Consider the following 23,730-nt stretch of genomic DNA (forward strand, 5'->3'; position numbering starts at 1 on the left):
TCCGCTTCCTAAAGCCATCCGAAAGTTGGGAATCACTTTGTTCTCTGCAGCAGATCCTCCCCTGTCTCTTGGAATCCGTTTTCTCCAATTCAGAATCCTCTCCCTAACTTTACCACCCTTTTGAATATTGTGCTTTGTGTCTTTAGGCAAGACTGAGCTCTTTTTCGCGCGCATCTAACGTTGAGCACAAGGCTCCAATCTTCGTAGGGCTGGACTTAAAAAGTTAGGGTTATCCATCGCTGGAGTTTGCCAATGTGATGAAGTTTTCCTGCTTTTCCTCGTTACAGGTTTTGGCGGACTTCTGCACTATACCGCATTGACCAAAAGTGACTGTACATACCTTTTACATTGTGTGTTTGTTTAAATAGAGATATTACTGTGTTTTTCTTTATTCACTTGTGTTCATTCGTGGGCCTAATAAATTGTATATTTTTGATATACTGCTGTCTAAGGGCAATTCTTGTCGTCCTACTGTGTGTGCTCATCCAAGACCTCTGCTCACCCCCACTACTCCCGAGACATAGCCTGGGCTGCTCTCCAAGCTACCTTGAATTGACCTTGCTAACTTTCGCTGTTTCACTAACAGGATGGCCTTCTAAACTTCTGTTCACCAAAGCAGAGTTTAGAAATCCATTCCAACGCTACCAGACTCAGACTTTCATTTCAAAATGTCCCCTTCAAACTAATTACCTGCTCTATGCACGTGTTCATACCCCCACCAACAGTTTGCTTTACTACTGTCCCAAGCAGACATGGCTGTTGACCCCTTAATAAGCTGCACCGTTAGAACACTGCGAGGCAGTTTGGCGCAAACAGGCCTGGTCAGAAATCCCCCACATTCGCAAATCTTCCCCAAAAAACTCATTTGGTACCTGGAAATGAATTTTTGGCACAATGTGCGGCCAATTGTTAATTGCTCTAATACTTGAAGTTGTCCTGTTGGGCCTTTTCTTGGCCCATCGCAGCTGTTAACAAGCATTCCTTTCAGTATGCAAGGGACTTCAGAATAGGACGAATGGTACAGGACTAGCACTATGCTGTAGGCCGTTTCAGTGAAAGGCAGCTGAGTACGGCAGGCCTATCTATACTAAACCTGCATCTTCATCAGCAACGTGTCAAAACCTGTTAAATTGAATGGGTCTAAAATAAATAACGCATTTTACACGCCATAAAACACAAGCAGGTCTCCTTCTTTCTTGTGATCACCTAACACTGCATTATGTAAAGCCATCTGCTCTTCCTTATGCGTGGGGGTTCTGGTTCGTTTACACTATTACTGCCAAAAGGAAGAGGCTCTTGTGGTCTGTGAAGCTAGCACCCAAACATATGAGTTGTGGAGTAATACATTGATCATATCTGCAAGATCCTGTGTTCTTTTTTTATTTGTTTGCACTTTTATTTAAAACACACAAAACCAGGAAGCTCTACATGTTGTCACTAGGCAAGGAAGAAGCATAGGTCCAGTACTCTGTACTGGCTGGCTATTGGTCAATGTAGGTTCCAGATTCTGTCCATTATTGGGTAATGAAGTTCTTCATTCCGTTTCCTGAAATTCTCTTTGCTGCTGGCTGGAGCAAGTAAAGGGTCTGCTTCCATAGAATGGGCCTCTTGTCTTGTGGCAATGCCCGCGATAAGTGAATTGGACATTCAAGTCGATATGCGTGGACACTTGGGCGAAGGTAATCTTCATCTACCCCTGGAGACGTGCGGGTTTCTGTGTCCAGAAATGGTAAGTATAGTATTTTATTCTTTTTTTAATTTTTTTTTAAATGTGTGCACTTGGTTAATCGTAACCTTTAGCTCATATATAAGAATATAGTAATTTGGGGGTTTGCGCACACAATCTGTGGCACGTTCATACAGCCTCTTTTGGCAGAGGGGCCATAGGCCATAGAAAATGGGGAGTTAACCTGACCCATGACTGCTGTGGCTGTCATGGGTCAGGGCCTGCCTGGAAATCTACCATGTTAATAACAAGCTATCCTGCCACACCAGCGAACAAGCAACATCTTTTTCAGGTTAGGGCTTCATAGCTAGGAGGGCATAGACCTTCTGCCCCTTTGGGTTGGCGAGAAGTACGTTACTTTTTTTTCTCCCATACATTTTGCTGTGAAATCCTAACAATTTCGGGATAGTCTAATTAGTGAGAAACGTAATATTCTCTACATGCATTCTGAATGGCTTGAGAAAAGTACATGTGTTAAGTAGACTTTCTATGGTGATTCGCTCTCCCAAACGTCAAGTGCTTGCCTCGTACAACCAGCAAACCTACATTTCAAGTTGGCATTCCATCAGGGCCCACTCGGCCCATCATGCTTCTGAGGTCGTAATGAGAGCTTAGAAGCATAAGGTATTGGGCATGAACCGTTATATATACAAACAGCATGATAATATTATTATTATGCAAAAGTATAACATCTGAGCCTTGTGCGCATCGGCTTAGGAGATCTAAAGACCAAGTCGAGCAGAAATCTCTACTTGTTTTTTTTGTTTGATATTTACTGGCAAAAATCGGCACAGGGGCACATAGCCTTTGATAGCAGCAGATGTGCAATTCCTGGTGTGTTGCAGTGCCCTGTAATAAAGGCCAATAACCTCTTTACTCCTGTCCCCATTGCCGACGTCCTCCACAGCCTTCACTCCCACTTCTGTTCCCACAAAGCCTACACCCTGCTCTTTCTCCACTTGGGCCAAGATTTAAATTCTAACACGTGCGGTTTGCAGGTCGGCTTCCAGTCAGGAAAGGGATCTCACGAGTTCCTATCCATGGTCCGAGGAGTTTCTCAGGAACCTGGGCCTGCTTTCCTCGTGTCTAAACTGCAATCTGCTATCCTGTAGACAGGTCCTTCTAAAGGTAACGGACATGATGTGGCACTTTACACCAACACACCTGAGCCAGCAAGTAAGCTAATATGGGTTTATTAGTAAGATAGTTCACAGAAACACCGGCACGTCCCTTTAGCCTAGCCAACACTTTCCAACTGTCCCTCTTGGAACACTGGTTCAGATAACAACACTGACACTGACACTCCAGAGTGACCTCAGAGCACACGAGCACTGCATACCGACATCACCACATTCAGAGAGCCAGTGATGTCACCCACAAGCCAAGCTTACATTACAACAGTAACTCACTTCAGGTGCACCTTCTTCCTTTTCTATCCCGCTGCCCCAAGTTTGGTATAACCTCCCATTTCAACGCTATTGCATTCAGAACCACCTCGTTTTCTCGTGCGCACAGACCCACCTCTTTCCTCATGGATTCTTTCCTCTATTCTGGCCACATTTACCCCAGTTCAGTCCAATGTACTGTGTGGTGAACATACTCGTCCCCAAACCCATGCCTTTGCCTATGCCCAAAATGGATTTCAAACGGGCAAAAACTCCTTTGGGCCAGTCTCCAGTTTGTTACATTGAATGACATAGGCCAACGGTGCGGGATTGAGTGTGGCTAGCGGGTGGGCTGCAGGGTACATTTCCTTCAGTCCCTAGCCATCTAATCCCTCGCTTGTCCTAAAAGGCAGTGCCAAGGAGAGGTAATTTAAGGGCTCTGTACTCTTTCTAGAGGTATACATTTGCCTATGTGTCTTGTTTCATGAATAAGTTAGATTTCAATTCTGAGATCATTAAATGAATGCTAGCCATCCCTGCCAGGCAAGCCTTTCCTTTGCCATATTTAGGATTAGCTCAAGTTAGTCTGTTATAGTTTAATCACACTTTTGTTGTTATATTATTAACCTTGCTCTAGTGGGAGAATGGTGAATACTTGCCTATAATTTGAAAAACAAGTGCATCTTCGTCAGTTTCGAAGAGAGGTCGAACATTCTACTTAACTGCGTGTCGGACAGTTCGAGTTTTGCCTTTTAAAAAAAAAAAATCTATTCAGTTTCCATGTTGGATTAAGTAAAATAGCTTGAGCAAGATCAGATTGTAGTTTTGGAAATGAACATTTCTTTGCCAATACCTATCAATGACACATTTTTGCATCTAATAATTCTTCAGTGGTCCTGGTCCTTAACAAAACTCGATTTAGCCTATCCTGCCCCGCAAGCTAAGACAAACACAAAGGAACTGGCACCCACAAACTACCTCTCGATCCAACCTTGGAGTCGCAAAGGGCCTCATTGCGAGTTTGGAGGTAGCCATGGTGCTATTGGCACCATGGCTGCCTCCAAAGTTGTGTCCGGGTAGTCGGAATGGGGATTTACCGGGTCATTCCAACCTTGGAGGACCCGGTAAATCCCCCCATTCAGAAAACCATTCACCTTCGAGCCCTCATAGGGCTCAATGGAAACGGGGAAGGAGCTAATAACGGGCCCGCAAATAGCGGGCCCGTTATTAGCTCCCTGGTCCCTTAGCGGCTCCCGCTAAGGGCGGCTGGTAAAACCAGCCAGCCTTAGTGGGAACCGTTAAAATGACCTCGGAATGCAGCGGTAGGGGGTTAACGACAGCGGAATCCTTACCGGTGCCGTTATCCCCCTACTGCCGTACTCGTAATGAGGCCCAAAGTCTTCCCACTCCGGGCATAGGCAATACTTTTCCCTCATAGGCTGATGATGACAGCCGGTCAAGTGGCACAGCGAGTAGAGCGCCCGCTTTGACACCCGTGCAGAGCCTGTTAACGCAGGTTCGAATCCCGGCGGGGCCAAACTCAGCCTTTCATCCTTCCGAGGTCGATAAATGAGCACCACACACCGTGGGTAATAATAAGCAGCGCTCAGATACCTGAGGGTTTGTAGCGCTATATAAAAGCCTAATTATTATTATTATTATTATTATTATGACAGAACGTTATTGCTATTCTTTGGGTTGTATATTGGAGCCCTTTCCACTTGAAATAATGTGAGTGGTCTTGTATAGCGGTCTTCTGCCACTATTGATAGCCTCACTGCACATAGCTCTGTAAGGAAAAGGATGGGGGTCAGTGGGAGAAGCAGATGCGAAATCTGTGTTGTGAATCTGTGTTGTTGATAGATTCAGGTCAGAAGTATCCGGTACCTGTGTGCCAATCGGCTTTCTTTGGGATTGACAGAGGAACTTGGGAGTATGCTTTCAATAGGGGAGAGACCAAGATCTTTTAGATTACAGCGATTTGAGTACGATCAGCCGCTAATGTTGGAGAGTATGATCGGGCTAAAGAGGAGAGCTTAGTCATTGTTTGGTTAGTGTTGATCTAATGGCAAGCCTGTGGCAGCTCTGTGGGCAGGGGTTGAGTGTGAAGTTTAAGTTGGTTGGCGATTCTAGAGGGTAGTAGGACGTGCAAGGCAAAACAACCTGCAACTCTGCACTTCTGACATAACCTCTTGCAGACTGAGTCCATTTCACTAGCTCAAACTGCCACAATCCCTGCTTCCCTAGTGCAACAAGACAAGCATCTGAGAATTGCCAAATGAGGGAAAGGGCAGTCTGGAAACTCCACTCAATTAGCACAGCCTGCATGCTAAGGGTTATGGGAGGTAAGAACCTTTGGTTCAGAGAAAGGGCTGCTTCAAATTTGAGAGCCGCAGTCACTCGTTATGCCTTGGTTTAAATCCTGGTTGGCAGGCTGAGAGATGCCTCAAACCTCACTGTAGCATGCTCAGGTCTGTGTCTTGCTGGGAATTCTACCCATCGGGGCAGAGCAAGAAAGCATTACTTGTTCTTCCTATGGGTCTTCTCCCTTAAGCGCCAAAACTCTTCTCACATATGCCAAAAATGACATTCTATCAGCGACAGGTCTTGCCTGAGGAGTCCTGCGAAGCTTACGAGTGGAGTGAAAAGGCAAGGCCTGTCTACCCAAGTAGCCACCTCGCCTCCTGTATGTAGAAACAGGGGGTGGGGGGCTTGATAGCTACCTTAGGAAAGCAAGTCAGAGAAAAGGAAAAACCCAGTGACCGGGGAAAATAAGTTGACAATATACCTTTTCGTCAAAGATAGTTTCTTGGATGATGTCAGATAATCAATAAGGAATCCAAAACAGAGAGAGAACCAGGTCAAAATGGATGCCAGGGCAGGTTAACAGGAGAGATTGTACATGAAGGACAAGGCAGGAGAGCAGGTAAGGAGGACTAGCAAGACGGGAAATAACACAAGAAGCTGGTAGACTGAAGAAGAGCAAGGAAAACAGGGCAAAGGTAGGAACGCAGGAATACAGACAAGAAATTGAGAAACTAGCGCCCTAGCAATCGGATACTGTGGTGTGTGTCTTATGGTTCCCTCGGTTTGCTGGTGCAACGCGCCATCTTGATGTTTTGATGCCATTGCATGGGTGCGTGAGGAACCTCGATGCCATCTTGGAAGGGGAAGCAATCCCTTCCAATGCTGCCACATTGAAGTGGAGGTGGCGAGCTGCCAAGCCCGGGTTAGGTGGTGAAAGATCCTAACACATTTCCACTGCTACCCACGGCCACCCCTCCACTTTAGTGCATGTTTGGTGCCCCTGTTGTGTTCGGAACCCTTGTGCCTGGACTTTGTGATGTGTTGGTGTCACTGTTACTCCCTGGCAACTTCTTTTCACCCTACATACCTGCCCCATTAGTGCAGATGCCATGTCGCATTCACTTTTATAGGCTCCTCAATCTTGCATATGGTGGAGGAGTGTCAATGGCCAAGTATGCATGTTGTCAACAGTGAGAGTTTGGTGGCAGGACCGGGGGTCATTTGTTTGAAAAGATTGCGTCTCTCGATCGTCCAATAATTGTTTGCATCGGTGTAATCACACATGGTTATTTTGAAGTCAGTCATTTGCACTGAAGGCAGCAAATTGAATTTAATTATACAGTTGAATGATTCAGTATGATAGACAAGCGCTCAAATTGCCCTGCAACCACTCCTCCATCCTACAGTCTTTACTAATGGGATGCTACTCGCCACACAGAACACAACAAATGAAGACCAATAGATGATTCCTCATGTTAAAACTTTATCTTTATATCAACATTTGGGAACAGCATAGCAAAGGCATCGGTACCTCCTCAAGGTTTTTTTGTGGCGTCACAGACCACTGTTTCCTTGTACACTCCCTCTGTTACTGTCAGTAACGCTTTGGTTCCACCACATTGTGTGCTGTTGTCTTAATGAAGTGGCCCTTCCACCTATTTTCACTTAGGGCCCCTTTAAAACTTGGTTGCCCTTTAAAGTCATTAATTGTGACCATACCAGTCTCCTCCAACATCAATTTCTGGCACATCCGGTCCCCCACCCACCTCCTATGGCTACTTACCCTACCTGCTCATGTATGCCATGCAATGTGTTCCTGCTCCCCCTACCCTCCACAAGCGCTCCAGATCGAACATGATGCGTTTCATCGGTGACTGAATGATGGTGGTCGGGGAATCTATGCGTTACCCTGCTCAAATACAAATCTCTGACTTCTAGCTCGATGTGGCCAGCCATGAACACATTCTTACCTTCCATTAAGTCCACAGCCTTTTGTAGGATTTCCATTGGTTCCCCCTCACAGCATATTATCTCAACGCGATCACTGCCAACTCGCCTAAATAATCTGTATATGACCTCTCGGAGGATCTGCAACAACAGAAAGATCTTTTGAAATTCAATAAATTAAAAAAAATTCACTTGTTGTCCCAGACCATTCGGTACACATCTGATTTTCCCTGCTCTGTTATGGACCACCCTATGGCCTGATTGCAACCGGTCAGGGTTTGCAAGGGATGACCTCTACTTATGGTCTCTGTATCTCGCCATGAGGCTTAGCCTTATGTCTAATATCATAATACAGGCATTTGTTATGATATATGATAAGGCATTTATAACACATCTATGTACAAGTGTTTCAAGGCGCGACGAGGCAAGGGAGGGGAAACAGAGGGAAGACCGAGACAGCGATCCTACTAGGCCAGGTGACATTGAGATTGCCCAAGTGCAGGTGAAGGGGAAGGGGAAAAGTGCAAGGGGAAAGGGGAGGGAGCAGTGCAGTATATAGGATAACGGTAAAATAAATAATGAAAATAAATAATAAATAAAAGTGCGGCCAGCTGGTGGCAAATGCAAGGGTAAGTGCAGCTGTAGGGATATGGAAACAGTCCCTGAGTGCAGAGGTTGCCAGGGGGGCAGTGCAGGTGTGCAACTGGCCGGGAGGGGACCTGGGCCCAAGATCAGAGGGTAGCCAGGTAACCAGTGCATTTTCAGATTCAGCCAGTACATCAGCAGGGGAGAGGAGGAGAAAAAATCAAAGTAAAAGAGGATGGTCTTGAGTTGCTTTCGGAACCAGAGATGGTTCTCCTCAAGTTTCAGAGAGGCAGGGAGGCTGTTCCAGAGGTAGGCCCCAGCAGCGGAAAGGGATCAACCACCAACTCACTGGTTTGAGAAGTGACTAACCCTGAGAGAGTTGGAGGCGGATGAGCGAAGAGCTTGAGAAGGAAGATATTTAGGAAGAGAGAGTTGAAGGTATTGAGGCCCCAGGCCCAAGAAGGCATTGTGGACAATGCAGAGGGTTTTGAACTTAATCCTCGCCTCTACTGGGAGCCAGTGCAGAAATGTCAGTCCTGGAGAGATATGATCCCTGGGCTTGAGGCCAAGGACAAGTCTCGCAGTCCTGTTTTGGATGAGTTGCAGAGGGCGGAGAGTGGAGGCGGGCAGATTTAGAAAGAGGCTGTTGCAGTAGTCCAGCCTAGAGCGAACCAGAGCTCTGGAGACCGTGAGCCTCTGGGGGAAGGAGAGGAAAGGAAGAATACCTCTGATGAGGTGAAGCTGGTAGTTTGCCTTCTTAAAGACATCAGAGATGTGAGGAGAGAAGGAAAGTGTGGAGTCGAATATGAGCCTGAGGTTTTTAGCCTCGCAGGTGGGAGCAGGAAGAGGGCCAAGAGAGGCCGGCCAGAGAGTGACCGGAAAGGAGGGAGCAGGTGTGCCGATGAGGAGAAGCTTGGTCTTACTGGCATTAAGGCAGAGATCATTGGCGGCACACCACTCCTGCATGGTGGACAGTCCGAGATGAGAGAAGGAGAAGACGTGGCAGAAGGGAGCCTGAAAATGAGTTGATTGTCATCCACATAGCACTGAAAGTTGGGGCAGAGGGCGGCAATGCGGTGGGGAAGAAGTGCCTGGTATTGGTTGAAAAGCCAGGGACAGAGGTTAGACCCCTGGGGAACGCCACAGGTAGAGGTAGAGGTAGAGAGAGAGAGAGAGGTAGAGAGAGAGAGAGAGAGAGGTAGAGAGAGAGAGGTAGAGAGAGAGAGAGAGAGGTGTAGAGAGAGAGAGAGAGAGAGAGGTGTAGAGAGAGGGAGAGGTGTAGAGAGAGAGAGGTGTAGAGAGAGAGGGAGGGAGAGAGAGAGGGGGAGAGAGAGAGAACCCAAGTTGGACCTGGGAGGGTCGATCGGAGAGGAAGGAGGTTAGCCAGGCCAGAGCCAGATGGCCGATACCCAGGTGTGCAGTGTTGTAGCTTAGGTGGATATGTATGATAAATGCTTGTGAGGTGAGGTGTGTGGAATGTGATGATGCGTGTGGAACCTGGGGTGCTCCATGTTCCAAGGATGTCGGTGAGGGTCTTGGAGTGTGAGAGGGGAACCAGAAGGAAGCTTATGCCCTATGCTCCTGAATTTCTATCTGCAACTGTAACTAATAATAATAAAGAAGCTTTCTTTTTTTTACTACATACCTGGGTCAAGCTGGTTCCTGCTCCTTGTTTCTATTACTGTGTGTAAAAGTGCAGAAAATTACTTCTTTTTGCTGGTGACCAGTCTTTTGCTGCCTTTCTGAGCCCCCAGCCCTATTTAGGCACCCTTGTTTCCCCCACTTCCACATCCCGCCTCCCAGCCCTCCCCTGTCCCCTGATTGGTTCAATTGATGGTCTTACCTGATCTTCCCAGGGCATTCCTCTGTCCATGCAGCCCCTGCGGCTAAGGGCCTCGAGGCAAAGGGCAGCTCCAACTCAGTTGGCTCCAGATAGTGTCTGCAGGTGTCAGCACGGGAAGCCAGTGGCCAGCTGTCTACCAGCAGCTACAATGAAGGTAGGAGTGGTCAGGATGAAGGATAGAGCAATCACTCTACCTTGGAAGCCCTACTGCTTAGCAAACCAACCTACAATGTGATAGTATTGTGATTGCTAGCCTGCTCTACACTGTAATAGTACTGTGAATATTGGCCTGCGCCACACTGTAATGGTACTGTGAGTGTTGGCTTGTGCGGCAGTGCAATAGTATTGTGATTGCTGGCCTGCGTCGCACTCTAGAGCATAGATCATATTGACCTGATTCATACCTAGAAAGCTCCACACTGTAATAGTACTGTGAATATTAGCCTGAACCACACTGTAATAGTATTGTGATTGCTAACTTGCGTTGCACCCTAGAGAATTGTTCGTATTGACTCAAATCATATCTAGAAAGTACCAGACCGCAATCATACTGTGAATGTTAGCCTGCAGCACACTGCGATAGTATTGTGATCTGATTCATAGCTAGAAAGCTCCAAACTGTAATAACAGTGAGAATCTTAGCCAGCACCACAGTGTGATAGTATTGTGATTGCTAACCTGCACTGCACCCTAGAGAATTGTTCATACTGACGTGAATCATATCTAGAAGTACCACACTGCGATCATACTGTGAATATTAACCCGCACCACACTGTGATAGTACTGTGATTGCTAGCCTGCATCGCTCCCTGGAGAATTGTTCATATTGACTTGATTCATATCTAGACAGTTCCACCCTACTATAGTGCTGTAAATGTTAGCCTGCACCACACTGTGATAATATTGTGATTGCTAGCCTGCGTCGTACGAGTAACTGGAGCGATGGCCCAAAACGGGGACAGGGCTATGGGCTATAACTGGATTGACACTGAGGGGGTCGGGGGTTGGGGAAATATTTCATATATTGAAATGTGTATATATAGGACACCAACATGTATTCGAACATGATGTATGTCTGTCCATTTCGTATATATGTTATTTGTTTTACTGCTTTGCACTGATTTGTTTTTTGTATTAAGTGATGCACAGTGTGGACTTTTCTGTACTTTCATGTCTGTTGTCCACCTCTGTTTTCTACCATTTTGGACTGTATACCTGTGCAGAGGGTAATAGCTACGCTACCCCCCTTGCAATAGAACAATGGTCTATATTTTATGTATAAAATTTGTTTTTCATAGAATACTCAAAATAATAAAAGGTACAGCAATATAAAAAGCTGATTAACATCACTTAAGTTGAGTGTCTGTTTGAATATTGTACCTTTTATCCAACATGGCGAAAAGTAATGTGTGCTGTTGAGGTATTTCACACATTAGAATCAATTTGCATTTAAATTATTGCAATGACTAACAACTATTGGCAGGACGCCTCTTCCCCCCCCCCAGTGTCAAGCCTGCGTCATACGCCAGAGAATTGTTCATACGGACTTGATTCATATCTGGAGGGCTCCACACTGGGATAATGCTGTGAATGTTAGCCTGCACCACACTGTGATATTGTTGTGATTGCTTACCTGTGTCGCATCCTAGAGTTTTGGTGATATCAGCTTGAGATGATACTGTGAATACTTGTCAATTCTGTCAATGTCCCCTTCTTCAGAAGTGTTTGATTCAGTTAGAAAGCCCCCTCCTCCTCACCTGATGTACTTGGCTCTGGCTAAGGCTCCTTTTTCTTTCTTCGTATGGGGATCCCTCTTTTTTTTTATGGTCTGCCACAAAAGGAAGCCGCCTTGACTGCCAAAACGGCAGGGCAGGGACGTTGTTTGCGGAACAGCCGATGTACTGGGGAAAAAGCCAAGAGGCATAAAAACCCCTAGATAGGAGATGATCCGAGATTTCCCAGAAATGGAAGCAGGTAAGCCTGGATGCAGATCTCCTGTGATAGACTGCCGGTTGTGTAGTGGAAATGTAGGCAAAGGAGTACCAATCCGGAACACAAAGTAAGTCTGGCTCCAGTAATTCCTGTAAAATTTGGAGGTAATCGAAGGCAGAACCGCACCGGGCCCTGAATGGTGCAAACAGCAACAGGCGGTCAAACAAACATGAACTACAGAAGCACCAGGAAGGCAAAGCAGTTGCGAATGCCAGACAAGGAGAAGATCCGGCCGCCGCGCAAAAACAAACTGGCGCTAATATAACAAACTGGCAAAATTCCCACTTCTTGGCTAATGGCAATAGTAATTCCAATTCACAAAAAGGGTGCTCTTAACGACCCTGTAAATTTCAGGCCAATTGCCTTAATAGACTGCGGCAACATTTTTTGCCCATCTTGTCTTGTGTGAATTGGAGTCTTATGTTAGTGCCGCTGGAATTCTTTCCAAAGCTCAGGTGGGCTTTCGCAGGGCCCTAGGTACGCAGCTCAATGCGTCGATTCTTCCCCACTTACTGTCAACATTACGCAACCAGGCTAATGGCACGATATATATGGCCTCACTAGACTTATTGGCTGCATTTGACAGCGTCTTGCACAACCGCCTTTGGCGGAAGATGTTGTCCTATGGCATTCCTTCTAACTTGGTAGAGATAATAGCGGCACTCCATCAAAACACATCATATAGGGTTTGCATTAACTCGGAGGGCCTTTTATCTGACAGCATCCCTACGGGAATTGGTGTGAAGCAGGGTTGCAACCTGGCCGCTGTACTTTTCAACTTCTACCTGGCTGACATCGAGAAAACATGGGAGGGAAGCAACACCTTTCCAGTAACTCTGGGCAAGCTGCGATTGCACTGGTTGGCATTTGCCGATGATGTCATTCTGTTTAATAAGGTACCCTTTGGGTTGCAAAGCAAACGAAACATTTTTCAAGAGTACTGTGTCCTCAACAATTTCACAATCAATTTGGCTAAATCCCACATCATAGCTTTTACGACGAAGAAGAAACCCTTGAGATTCAAGTATGTCGTAAATCTAAAACCTATCATGATCAGGGACGCGATTATATATCTGGGTTACCACTTATAAAACGGCATGTCTCTCGGCAAGTGGTGCACAGTGCTCGACACTAAGCTTAACCATCTGTCTGCCCAGATGAGAATTACCTTCTCCAGATATTGTAGATACTCCCTCATGCCCCTGCCACACTTCTAAACCATGAAAGTAGAGTCCATCCTACTGTACACCTTGGATGCTTGTTTGTTGAATTTGGGTCCATCATTAAACATACTGCAGGGCAAAATTTGGAAGAGAGTCCTAGGCCTTCCTGGGTACTTGCCTAATGCCATTCTCCTACACAAACTTGGTTTATATCCCTTGGCAGACAAATATGACTAGCGTATGTGCTTTCGCCTCCAGTCCATTCTCTCTATGAGGACTTTAGGTCAATGCTTCAAGAAGAACACCCGGCATCCATCCGCAAATTTGTCACGCATGTCTCTAATTTTAAGAAATTTGAACATGTTGCAGCAGGACCTAATTGACTCTCTGGGGAAAGCCAAAATAAGGTTCTTTAGGAATGCATGGGCCCGTAATTCTGACTTGATTGCAGGTTACTCATAATTTTGCACTTACACTAAATTTAGACATGCCTTTTATCCTCGCTTGCCCTATGTATTGTGTTTTCCTGATAAGAATGCCAGAAGGACTCGTATGAGATTTCATCTCGATCTTATTCACACAGGATCTCGTATTAGAAACTGGTCAGGTTATAAAGAGTTTGGGAAGTTGGAGTACTGCAGGTTTTGTTCCGCAACTGAGGAGTCTGAAACTCTTGAACACTTGTGTATGTATTGTGCTCATTTTGAGCAACAAAGGCTCCTCTGTTTGGGATCATTCCTGGTTTCCAACTCTCGCTTTGAGCGTAACATGGTCTGGTTGCAATGTATGTGGGGCCAGCGTAACCCAATAATGTTAGCAACTGTGAGACTTGTGAATATGATTGAGGACAATCTCTTGCCATTAAATGATTCCTTGCATACCGTGAAGGATATAGATGTCAAGTAGGTACCTAAATAGCATATATGTCACCGAACATAGCATAGTTAGTACCAAGGAGTAGGGTATCATAAAGGCGATGTCACATCTGCTCCTTCGGCATGAGCCTTGGTTTGTATTTTATTGCATTTTTGTAATCGACTGTGGTATCTATTGAGATCTAGCAATAATTGCGAACACACATCAACTGGGTGTCTCTTTTGAACTGCCGAGTTACTAAAAAATAAAAAAATAAAAAAAAAAATGAACTTATTGAAGCCGCGCCAAAATTGGAATCATTTTGAAATTGAAATTTGTTTCAAATTGTCATCTAACCAAAATCGTGTGATGAACTATTGTTGATTGTAAGATTTGTTTTATCAGATGTTGTGATGTACAACTAGGCTCTTTTTATACTGCGTCTTATACTGTGTTTTATATATTGAATATTCAAATTTTGACATGACAAGTGTTATTTTATCCGACAAAATTTTGTAAAGGTGTAAATTAACTTTTGCTACCAAAAACAAATAAAATATTTTTTTTAAAAGGGAAGCCTGGACAGAGGCGGAAGAAGGAATCGAAGGAGGAGGGCAGCAGAGAGACGCTGCGCAAGGTAAGAAACAGATGATGGGATGAGCAGGGCAAAAAACAGCCAAGAGAGCCTTTAGAAAGTGCAGACAAGGGAAGCAGAAAAGGGTTGCCGGGGATCAGAATGAATAAAAGGTTCCCGGCGGCAGCCATGTTGCAGGAAGACTAGACCGCGTACAGGCGAACGCGGTTAAAACGTAACGGCAACCTCTATGGAGCCTACTCCTCCAGCGGCTCCAAATCCTCCAGCCTCCCGGAACCATGACAATGCTAGCATGCGCCGTGTCCTACTGTCTGAATCCTAGGCCTCTCTCGCACTCTCCAGGAGCCTTAAGTCTAGATGCCCTAAATATCTGAAGCCTAGACATTCTGCCGTTGTCTGGGTGCTCCAAATCTAGGTATTCTACTATTGCCTGCCCCTCTTTGAAACCTAGGCCTTCCCTCTGTTATCCTGGTGTCTATAATCTAGCTACTCTAATTACTACCTGTGACTTTTTGAGACCCGGGCCTCTCTCTCGCCGACTAGGTCTCCCAAATCGAGGCGTTAAATACTGTGTGCGACTCTCAATTAGAACATCAGTAAAATCTAGGCTCCCACTATCTTGTCACTCCAAAACTCTGGGCACTCCATCGATACCTACCTTAACTGAGTCCTAGACCGCCTGACAACCAAGAACACCCAGTACTCCCCCCCCCCCTCCCCACCCCCCACTCCACCAGACAGTGCTCCTATAGGAAAACACCTAACCAACTGACGGAAGGGACACACCGCATTCCACAGCACCCAGGGATAGCAACATAAGCGGAAACATCAACACTGTCCTAGCACAAGACATGACAAACGGCCATCTTCCCTTTAAACTCTGCACAGAGACCAATTTTCACCAATGAGGACCGAAAATCCCCAGACGCAGGAATGGACACCGACAAAGAGAGCAGCAACATGGAACAACTAATACGGATACACAAATTCAACTGCCCCCTGTTGAAGCATCTGCGAATGCAGAACACACTCCTCCACATACCGCTATCAACAGAACAAACATCATAAGAGAAAAATCCTTATATCTTACACTGTACTTGAGACAACCACAGAGCCTCGATACCTCAACGACACTGACATCTTGAGGCAAGCAAATAAACCCCCCCCCCCCCAAACAGCCGGAAAAAAGACAGGAGTATCAAAGAAAAGATTGGGAAGATTTCAACCCCCTCACTCCATACATCACAAGAACAGCACACCATACGAACGACGAAACAGTAGTAGTCAATAACCCAACCACTAACCTAACAGACCGATTTAATGAAGAAGCATCCTTCGCTGTTCAACCAATCAGCATCAGTAGAGAAGCACCACGATTGAACAGCCCAACTATCAATCTAGCAGACTGTTTCAATGGAGAAGCAGCATTCGCTTATTTTCAACCAATCGGTGTTAGGCAGAATCCTGTGCAGTTCCCTTAGGGAGCACTACAGAAGATTAAGACTACAGGTATACGCAATAAATCCCCTTTGGTACCAGTCTGTACCACAAAGATTTAGTTGGTAGCTGTGGCTAAGCAGTCAGACTTGTCTCAAGAGGGAGATAAGCAGTATTTGGGGTTTACACATTAGGGCTTCAGTACAATGGAACAAGGAAAAACTGACCAAAGTTTTGTATTAAAAAGAATATATATACTTATTTTACACACTCTGATGTTCACACACAAATCACTATTAAAGCAAGTTAAATCAGTCAAGAAAATTATACACAACTCCCTAATTAAATTGTAGACAAGTTTGAGCAAGAGTAAAAACCGAGCAAAATGGCACAGTGTAAACCAAGCAGAAATGGCACTCTAACAATTTCTCACAAAGGAGGGAAAGGACAAGTTATACAGGTTTAGACTCTTTAACACACCAGCAACACTTCCCAAGTAGATTGTGAACAAGTTAGGCAAGGCAGTACTTTAGCATATGCGATACTGAGGTGAAAACCAAGAAAAATGGCACTTCACAAGTTTAAAAAGGGGAAGGAAAAAAGGTTGTTATAAGAGTTGGGTGCACCAACACATTTCTAGGTGAGAAGCAATCTAGAGAAGGCAGTTGTAACAGATTTAGCCAGAGTCAATAGGCTTGTGCCAGAGTCATTGGTACAAGGCAATGTGCCCAGGATCAAACTGTTCTAGTAGCTGCAGTCAAGTCTTTGTTTAATGATTTGAAAAGGCGGTTGCAGAAGGTGAAAGACAAGGTTAGGTGATGGGGGCAGCCAACCCAGTAGGTAAGTAAAGGATTTAAAACACCTTTAGCGATACCCAACGAAACGGGAGGCCTGGCGGAACAATGTACCTTTAAAGTGGAAGAGGCTCCTGCGGTGGCGGTAGTTCCTGGCAGTTCCTGCAGTTCGGGAGATCCAGCAGAGGAAGAGAGACTCTCGTCGTGGATGAAGGTTCGAGTTACTGCACTGCCGAGGGATGAAACCAGCCGCGGTGCTGCCAAAACGAATAAAAGATACGCTCCTTTAAATCGCGGTCGTGGTGGACGGGTGCCTTATCTGGTCCCCTAGTGCAGGGCACTGGCAATTCGACCAAGGCAGGTCCTGGAAGGCGATTGGTGAACTGGTTGGCCCCACCAGCTCAAGGGAAGAAGACTTGCAGAGGAAGATCTTCTCAAGTGGTTGGAGAAAAGTGGTGAGGATCTGCGGCAGGGCTTCGCCGGTGGTTCAATCGTTGCAGATGTCTTCAGCTTCTCTCCTCTTCGGTTTCTTAGTTCCAGTGGCGACGTCTTGTCCTCCAGTCCTCAGGACCCTGCTTTTATGCAGCAAGACCCCCATTCATACAGCCTAGCTGTCACTCGCACAGTGGGATGGCTCTCCTGGCGGGAGAACCCCCCAGCCTATCAGGGCAGAGTGCAACTTCGGTTGCATAGGCAACCCTGTCCAGGGTGCCTATTCCCCCCCTCCCACACATCCTGTCTACCCTAGACTCAGTGGCGCCGAGAGGAGGGCTTCTGTGCAGAAGCCCGCCAAAAGGACGAACAAAGGATCCCCGACCCGGGTTAGGATTTCAGAGAAAGACACGAGAAAGAAACATTATTAAAGTTATGGCAAAAAAACACCAGATTAAAGTTAATATTAAAATAAACCAGTGGTATCTTAGAGGCTGTCAGTAAAAGTGGTAGCCTCGAACAATTGGAAAATCCCATAGGGAAATATTTGCGGTTGAATATTTACGGTAGTAACCACTGCAACCAGCCAGAAACTTTGGAGAGAGGGACTGTACGGTACCCCCTCAAAAATGAACACCAGGGAAAAACTTAACCCTTGCCAGTACTTCCATAATAAGATGGGTTGTACTGGTTTTGTTCATAATTATTGACTAGTAAAGTCAATGGGGACTTTACATGCCCTGGGAGACAGTAGTCAGTCCCAGGGTATGGAGTCTTTGTTTGGGGGTCACTATGACACCCCTGTGTTACTGCACTGAGGGTGCTGTGTAACACACATGTTAAAAAGATGATTCCTATGAGGGTGAGAAAAACCCCATACACCATAAGCACACAAGATAGCCTAAAACATACACTGGCAATCTGTCCAAGAGTGGGAAAAAAGGGTCTCGCTCTTAGCAGGAGAATAGAATAAACCCTTCAAATCCAGCAAAGCTGCTGGGGGACTCTAAGCCTTAGAAGATAATTCTCCCTAACAATCGGCATCAATCGAGAAGCACCCCCGACTGAACAACCACAAAACAAAACCAGGAACAACAAATAAACAAAACCACACCAAGAAGATCCACTGCAATCTTATCAATGGAAGGTCAATGTCCAAACATGTGTAGGTGCCTTTCCCCGGCTTACTACGTGTGAGAGAAAATAAAATAACCAACCCAACCCCTTTCGGGGAAGAAGGCACCGAGACCCGGCTGCAAGAGTTCAAAGGATGGTTTATTTCTCCAGCTAGGAAATAACCCAAAAAACTCCCTACCAAACATTTACATCGTACCCGTATATATATATATATATCAATTAAAGTAACTGTAACAAAAAGTGCTAAATGGACCCGATTGGCCAGGCAGTGTGGTGCTGTAGGTGTGGGTGGCATCTCTTCCTTCTGGTTGGCGGAGTGGCTGACGAGATGACGGACGTCAAATATCCTGTGCTCCACGCAGGTCAGGGTCCGGTCACTGTGGTCACTACCTAAGCTAATATGTTGCATTCGAAAAACACTAAATAACAAATTATCTAAAACATTTTATGCTACTTTTCATATTTCTACACAAGTTATACACAATAATTATTGTCAATACAATTGGGTCATTCGCGGCTTTAATTGGAGGCCTTGACCTTTATTGTGCATGTAAAAACAGTCAAGCTGTGTTTCACATATCTCCTAAACTTCAAACCTATTAGTATGAGAAAAAACATATATTGTAGTAAAATGCTTAAGGTTAGTAGTGGGTGTGTTGGGTGGGTTTCGCAGCACAGGTGAGGGTCTGACAATTGAAAGAAATACCTTACAGGGAGCGCAGGGTCAGGATGGCAATAAATTGCTCTAAATGGGGGTGGGTGGCTTGCACGTTTATGGGGACGAACCAGCAGAAAGTGCTTAGCTCATCTGGTTCACATGCTGGTTCTCATGCAAGCAGTGATCTCAGAGGAAGAAAACTGTATCATATTGGTTGTTGCAACTTTCTCCGGCTTCTGCGAGAGAATGGGAGTGCAGAGCTTTCCTTTGCAGGGGGAGTGCAAGGGTGGGGGCCAGCCAGCTGCCTGTGCGCCTTGTGTATGTGTGTGTCTCTTGTCCTTGGCTGCTGCGGTGGAAGGGGAGCTGAGCATTGCTGTACTATCGCAGTGAGGCCTGTTTACCCAAGATGTAGTTGAAAGGGGGCACAAAAGATGGATGCCCCGTGTCCTACTCAGTAGTCCCATCTATGTAGCAGTCAACCGTGGTTAACATTACATAAGGGCAAGGGGCAATCCCACTACCGGAGGCACGTGGTCCAAGCCTTGTACTGAGGAGTGTACAGCGCGAGGGGGCCTGGGGACCCCTCACTCCCATACATTTCCCCCCTTTCGTTACATCTAAAGTAACAAACTACTTATCTCGTTCTTTCCGTTCTCCCTTTGGTAGCGCTCAGCTTCAGCCACAGCCTCATCCCAAGCGTACCCTTTATTGGCATCCATGCTTTGCACACACTTCTTAAGCTGTTACCTCTTCTTGCGTATTCTTCTGGGGTGACCATTAAGTATATCCCACCATCCCCATCTAAATCTATCCAAACCTCGTTATACCACAGCAAGTTTTTTGGTTCTTTAATGGTAGTGTGATGTAGACTATCGACCACGTCCCCATACTGCCTATAGATGGCAGTCATTCTATACTGCGGTGTGGTGTATTCTCCAGTTTGTACTTGGGCATCTATCATGGTAGCCACCGTTGTCTGTCGGCCCACTGTTACCATCATCATCGCTGAATTAGGCATATTATTTTCACAGCATCTTAGTCCCAGTTGGCACACACAGAATATTAGGAGAAGAAAGACAATAATGGGAATGAGTATCTTCGCTGCTATGTTCACCCATGATGGTATCCAATTGAACAGATTGTCGAACCACGTGTTGTTGTCTGCTCCACCTTCTGCTCTCATTCTTTCTCCTAAATTATGCACTGCTGTTATCACGTGCGACAGTGTCCCGGTATCAGCATCTGAAGTTGGTACGAACGTGCAACACGCCCCCCCAATTTTTTTGCAAACACCGGCGTCCATCGCTGTGATAAGATCTAAGACATATCTGTTTTGCATCGTCATCAGGCGCAGTGCCACAGAGCTCTATTTTTATGATGTTGAATCCTTCTTCAGTGTCGTTAGCCAGCTGGATGAGCTCCCAGCGTGTTATCTGCAGCCATTTCGCATTTGTCCTTGCTTGAACGCCTGATGCTAGAAATGATGCAAAAAATGTCTCTGCAGATGAGAAAAGCTTGTACTGCTGCGGGATTTCAGCAAGGAGTTCTAACGATTTGGATGAAATATAATTGGATCTTTTGCTGCGTGACAACTTGGTTCTCAATGTTTCTTCTGACAATAGTTCGTATGCTGGGTGCTCCGTGATTGCCTAATCGGGCGCTGTCGATCGATGGTTCAGCCGATTGCCCTGCTGCCGATATGTCAGCCGATTGGCCTGCAGTCGAACTGTCAGCCGAAGGCCTTGCTGTAAACTGAACGTGGCTCTCTGGTATCACCATTATTCATTTGTCTTGTTGTTCTCAGCAGGAGAACTCTTTTTTTCCTCTACCTGTAGGAAGGTAATATGGTGCGTTTTGGCAGAATGTTTTATTTTAATGTTACTTGTGAGGCAGATCATGCGGTATTTTAACTGACCTGTGAATTCTTTAGTCAATTTTTCTTCAATTCGGCACTGGGTCGCTGAACAGTTTCACGCTGGGCCGATGCACAATTTTACGAAACGGATGCCGTCTTTATCCCACCAGATTTGCAAGGACTGGGGCATCTGCAATAAGGTCTTTTAATCAGGAGAATTGGGCAATTGTCTCATGTGTCAATTTTATTGGGGCCCTGTTCTTCTGTGCTTCCTTCAGTGCTTGTAGCATTGGCCGTGTGTATGCTGCATAATCGAGGATCCATGCTCGGCAATAGTTACATATGCCAAGAAATGTCTGCATGTCCTTCACTGTTTTTGGTATGATAATGTGTCGAATGGCAGCAGCTCTGTCTGGTAGGATTCTTTTTCCATCTTTAGATATTTGCTGACCGAGATATACAACGTCTGCAAGGCAGTATTGTAACTTTCCTTTGTCCACCTTGTATCCCTTGGCAGCCAATACGTTAAGCAGTATTATCGATCCTTCTCTACACTCTTCTTCTGTTTTGCTGCAGACGAGTAAATCGTCTACGTACTGTATAATGGTGCTCCCTACATCTATGTTGCCGATGTCTTCTCGTAGTACTCTGTTAAAAATGCTTGGGCTCTCGCAATACCCCTGTGGGAGTCTGCGGTGTTCATATCTGCTGTTTCCTAATGTAAAAGCTGTGAGGTACTGCGATTCTGGTGCAAGTGGCAGAGAGAAAAAGGCATTTTTCAGATCAATGACAGTGAAGCAAGTTGCCTCTTTTGGTATACTGCACAATATTGATGCCGGGTTAGGCACTAATGGGAACTCTTTTTGGATGACGTCATTGAGTGGGCGGAGGTCCTGGACCATTCTCCACGCCCCTCCTTTCGCTTTTTTAATCGGAAAAATCGCTGTGTTGCATGGGGAAGTTGATGGCACTAAGATACCTTGGCTTAGGAGTGCATTTACTGTTTCTCTAATACCTTCCTCTGCTTCTTTGGATATTGGGTATTGTTTCACTCTGGGTGGGAGGGCACCTGGTTTCAGTTTTATCTTTATGGTAGTCACCTCATGCAACAATCCCACATCGTGTGGCCCTGTAGTCCAAATTTCAGGTGCTACCCTGGCCATGTCTTCCTCAAATATTGTCAGTGGGGCCTTTATGTTAGCCATGAGTGGGTTGTGCATTTCTCTGTATTGGATCATAATGTCACATGGTATGCTTATTTCTCCATCCCCCTCGTAATCGGTAAACAATTCTTCATCAGTTTATCTTTTAGCATTATGTCTGGCTCTATGCATAGCACACTTCTTGACTCGCGTCCCTGCGCATCCAGGCCTATGACCACAATGCGTTTGTTGGAAACTTGAACTGCCTCAATGTCTATAGATATAATTGTGCCTGGCACTACATCTGTTGGTGTGATTGGGCGGAATATGAAGTCTGATGGTATTCTCCACTCTTTTTGTGTTATTTCAGGCACTACTTGGGCTAATACCTGTATTCCATAGACAAACATGTCCATGTCAATGGGGATCCCTCTTACTGCAACTTCCTTTGTAATCGTGCTTATTATCAGGAGTGCTCGTACGGGGCATACCCCTGGCGTCGAGCACACTATCCCTCTTTCAGTAAAGGCTATGGTCATGTTTAACTTACTGAGCAAGTCTCGTCCCATCAAATTGATTGGCGCGTCTTCGTAATACAATAAGGGTGCGCGCACGGTTTTTCCCCCTACTGTTACATCAAGATCTTTTGTGTAAGGAACTTTTAAAATAGCCCCAGAGAACCCCTGCGTCTCCAAATTTCTTCCCGAGAGTTGAAACTGACCTTCTGTGAGACATGATTTTTCGGCTCCAGAGTCTACCATAAAGATAAACTGCGTGTTTCCTATCTCTGCCGCCACTAGTGGTTCCTCATTTGCACTTTGTGTGGTGGATAGGACTGGCCACGCAAGTGCTCCCTGTGGGCTGTCCTAGTCTTGGTATCTTTGCTGACCTGGCACTGAAAAATCGTTGTCACCTACGACCGTTCCGCCTCGGAATGGTGCAGGGGCACCGTTTGCGGCCGCTGCAAAAGGGTTATTATTTATGTTCCCTACTGAGTTTTGTCTTGCCATGGGCTGTAGTGCGTTTTGCTGTTGTGGCTGCTGCTGCTGTTGTGGGGCTGGCTGTCTCTGTTGCATTTGGGGGTCATCGCAGTACTGATCTTGTTGTCCCCCCTCCCCCTCCCCATTGGAGCTCCACAAGGGCTACCTGGGTGCGGGCAGCCCCACCCCTGTTCATTGTTCATGGGCTGCTGCTGCCCCTGAAAATACCCTTATGGTCGCATTCTACAATCTCGTGAATAATGTCCCCACCTTCCACAATTCCAACATGACCCCTGTTGTCCTCCTCTTTGTCCTTGCCCACCATTCCCTCTGTTTCCCATTCCTCCATATCCTCCCCTCTGCCCACGGTACCCACCTCTTCTTGGGCCGGCCTGTTCTGCCACTGTGATCCTTGGCATGGCTGTTCCTCTATGTTCCACTGTCCTTGGTCCTCTCCAATCCACTGCGCTGCTATTCCAATGGGTCTTCCTCCAGCGTTTTCCTCTCCTTCGTTTCCTCTGTCTGCGGTTACACTGGCAGTAATGGCGGCAACCTTCACTAATTTCGTCTGCACTAATTTTGCTTCGTCGGCCAGCCTCTGTTGCGTGACCGCCTTTTCTTTCTCTTTGATCCTCCTACAATGGTGTACAATTATGCTCTGAATTTCAGGTCACCCTTTGGCTTCGATCCCAGCTATTTTGTCAAAGGCCTTCTGCACCTCTTTCGGCAACCCCTTTTTAATGATAAAATAAAATAAAGCTGTTGATTGATTCCATGCCGTACCAGTTTCGCTTCTCCATAAGTCTTGCACTCGTAAAATGAATTGCGTAGGGTCCTCGTTCTCCTCCATCGTGCACTGCATCACTGCATGTAAATCTGGAACGTCTGGAAATGCAC

The 23,730-nt window shown here is 46.0% G+C and overlaps 1 protein-coding gene across 2 annotated transcripts in view; it reads left to right on the forward strand.

Moving 5' to 3' along the window:
• ABAT (4-aminobutyrate aminotransferase) overlaps positions 1–23,730 on the forward strand; it is a 719,432-nt gene that overhangs the window by 12,605 nt on the left and 683,097 nt on the right. Inside the window, exon 2 of one of the 2 annotated variants that reach the window (XM_069647042.1) lies at positions 14,376–14,440. The exons of the other annotated variant lie outside the window; for it this stretch is intronic. The gene's annotated coding sequence lies outside the window, so the exon portion shown is untranslated. The remainder of the gene's footprint in view (positions 1–14,375; positions 14,441–23,730) is intronic. 2 annotated transcript variants of the gene reach the window in all.

The sequence above is a fragment of the Ambystoma mexicanum genome, chromosome 2q, assembly GCF_040938575.1.
Source record: "Ambystoma mexicanum isolate Mex_15411 chromosome 2q, UKY_AmexF1_1, whole genome shotgun sequence".
NCBI lineage: Eukaryota > Metazoa > Chordata > Amphibia > Caudata > Ambystomatidae > Ambystoma > Ambystoma mexicanum.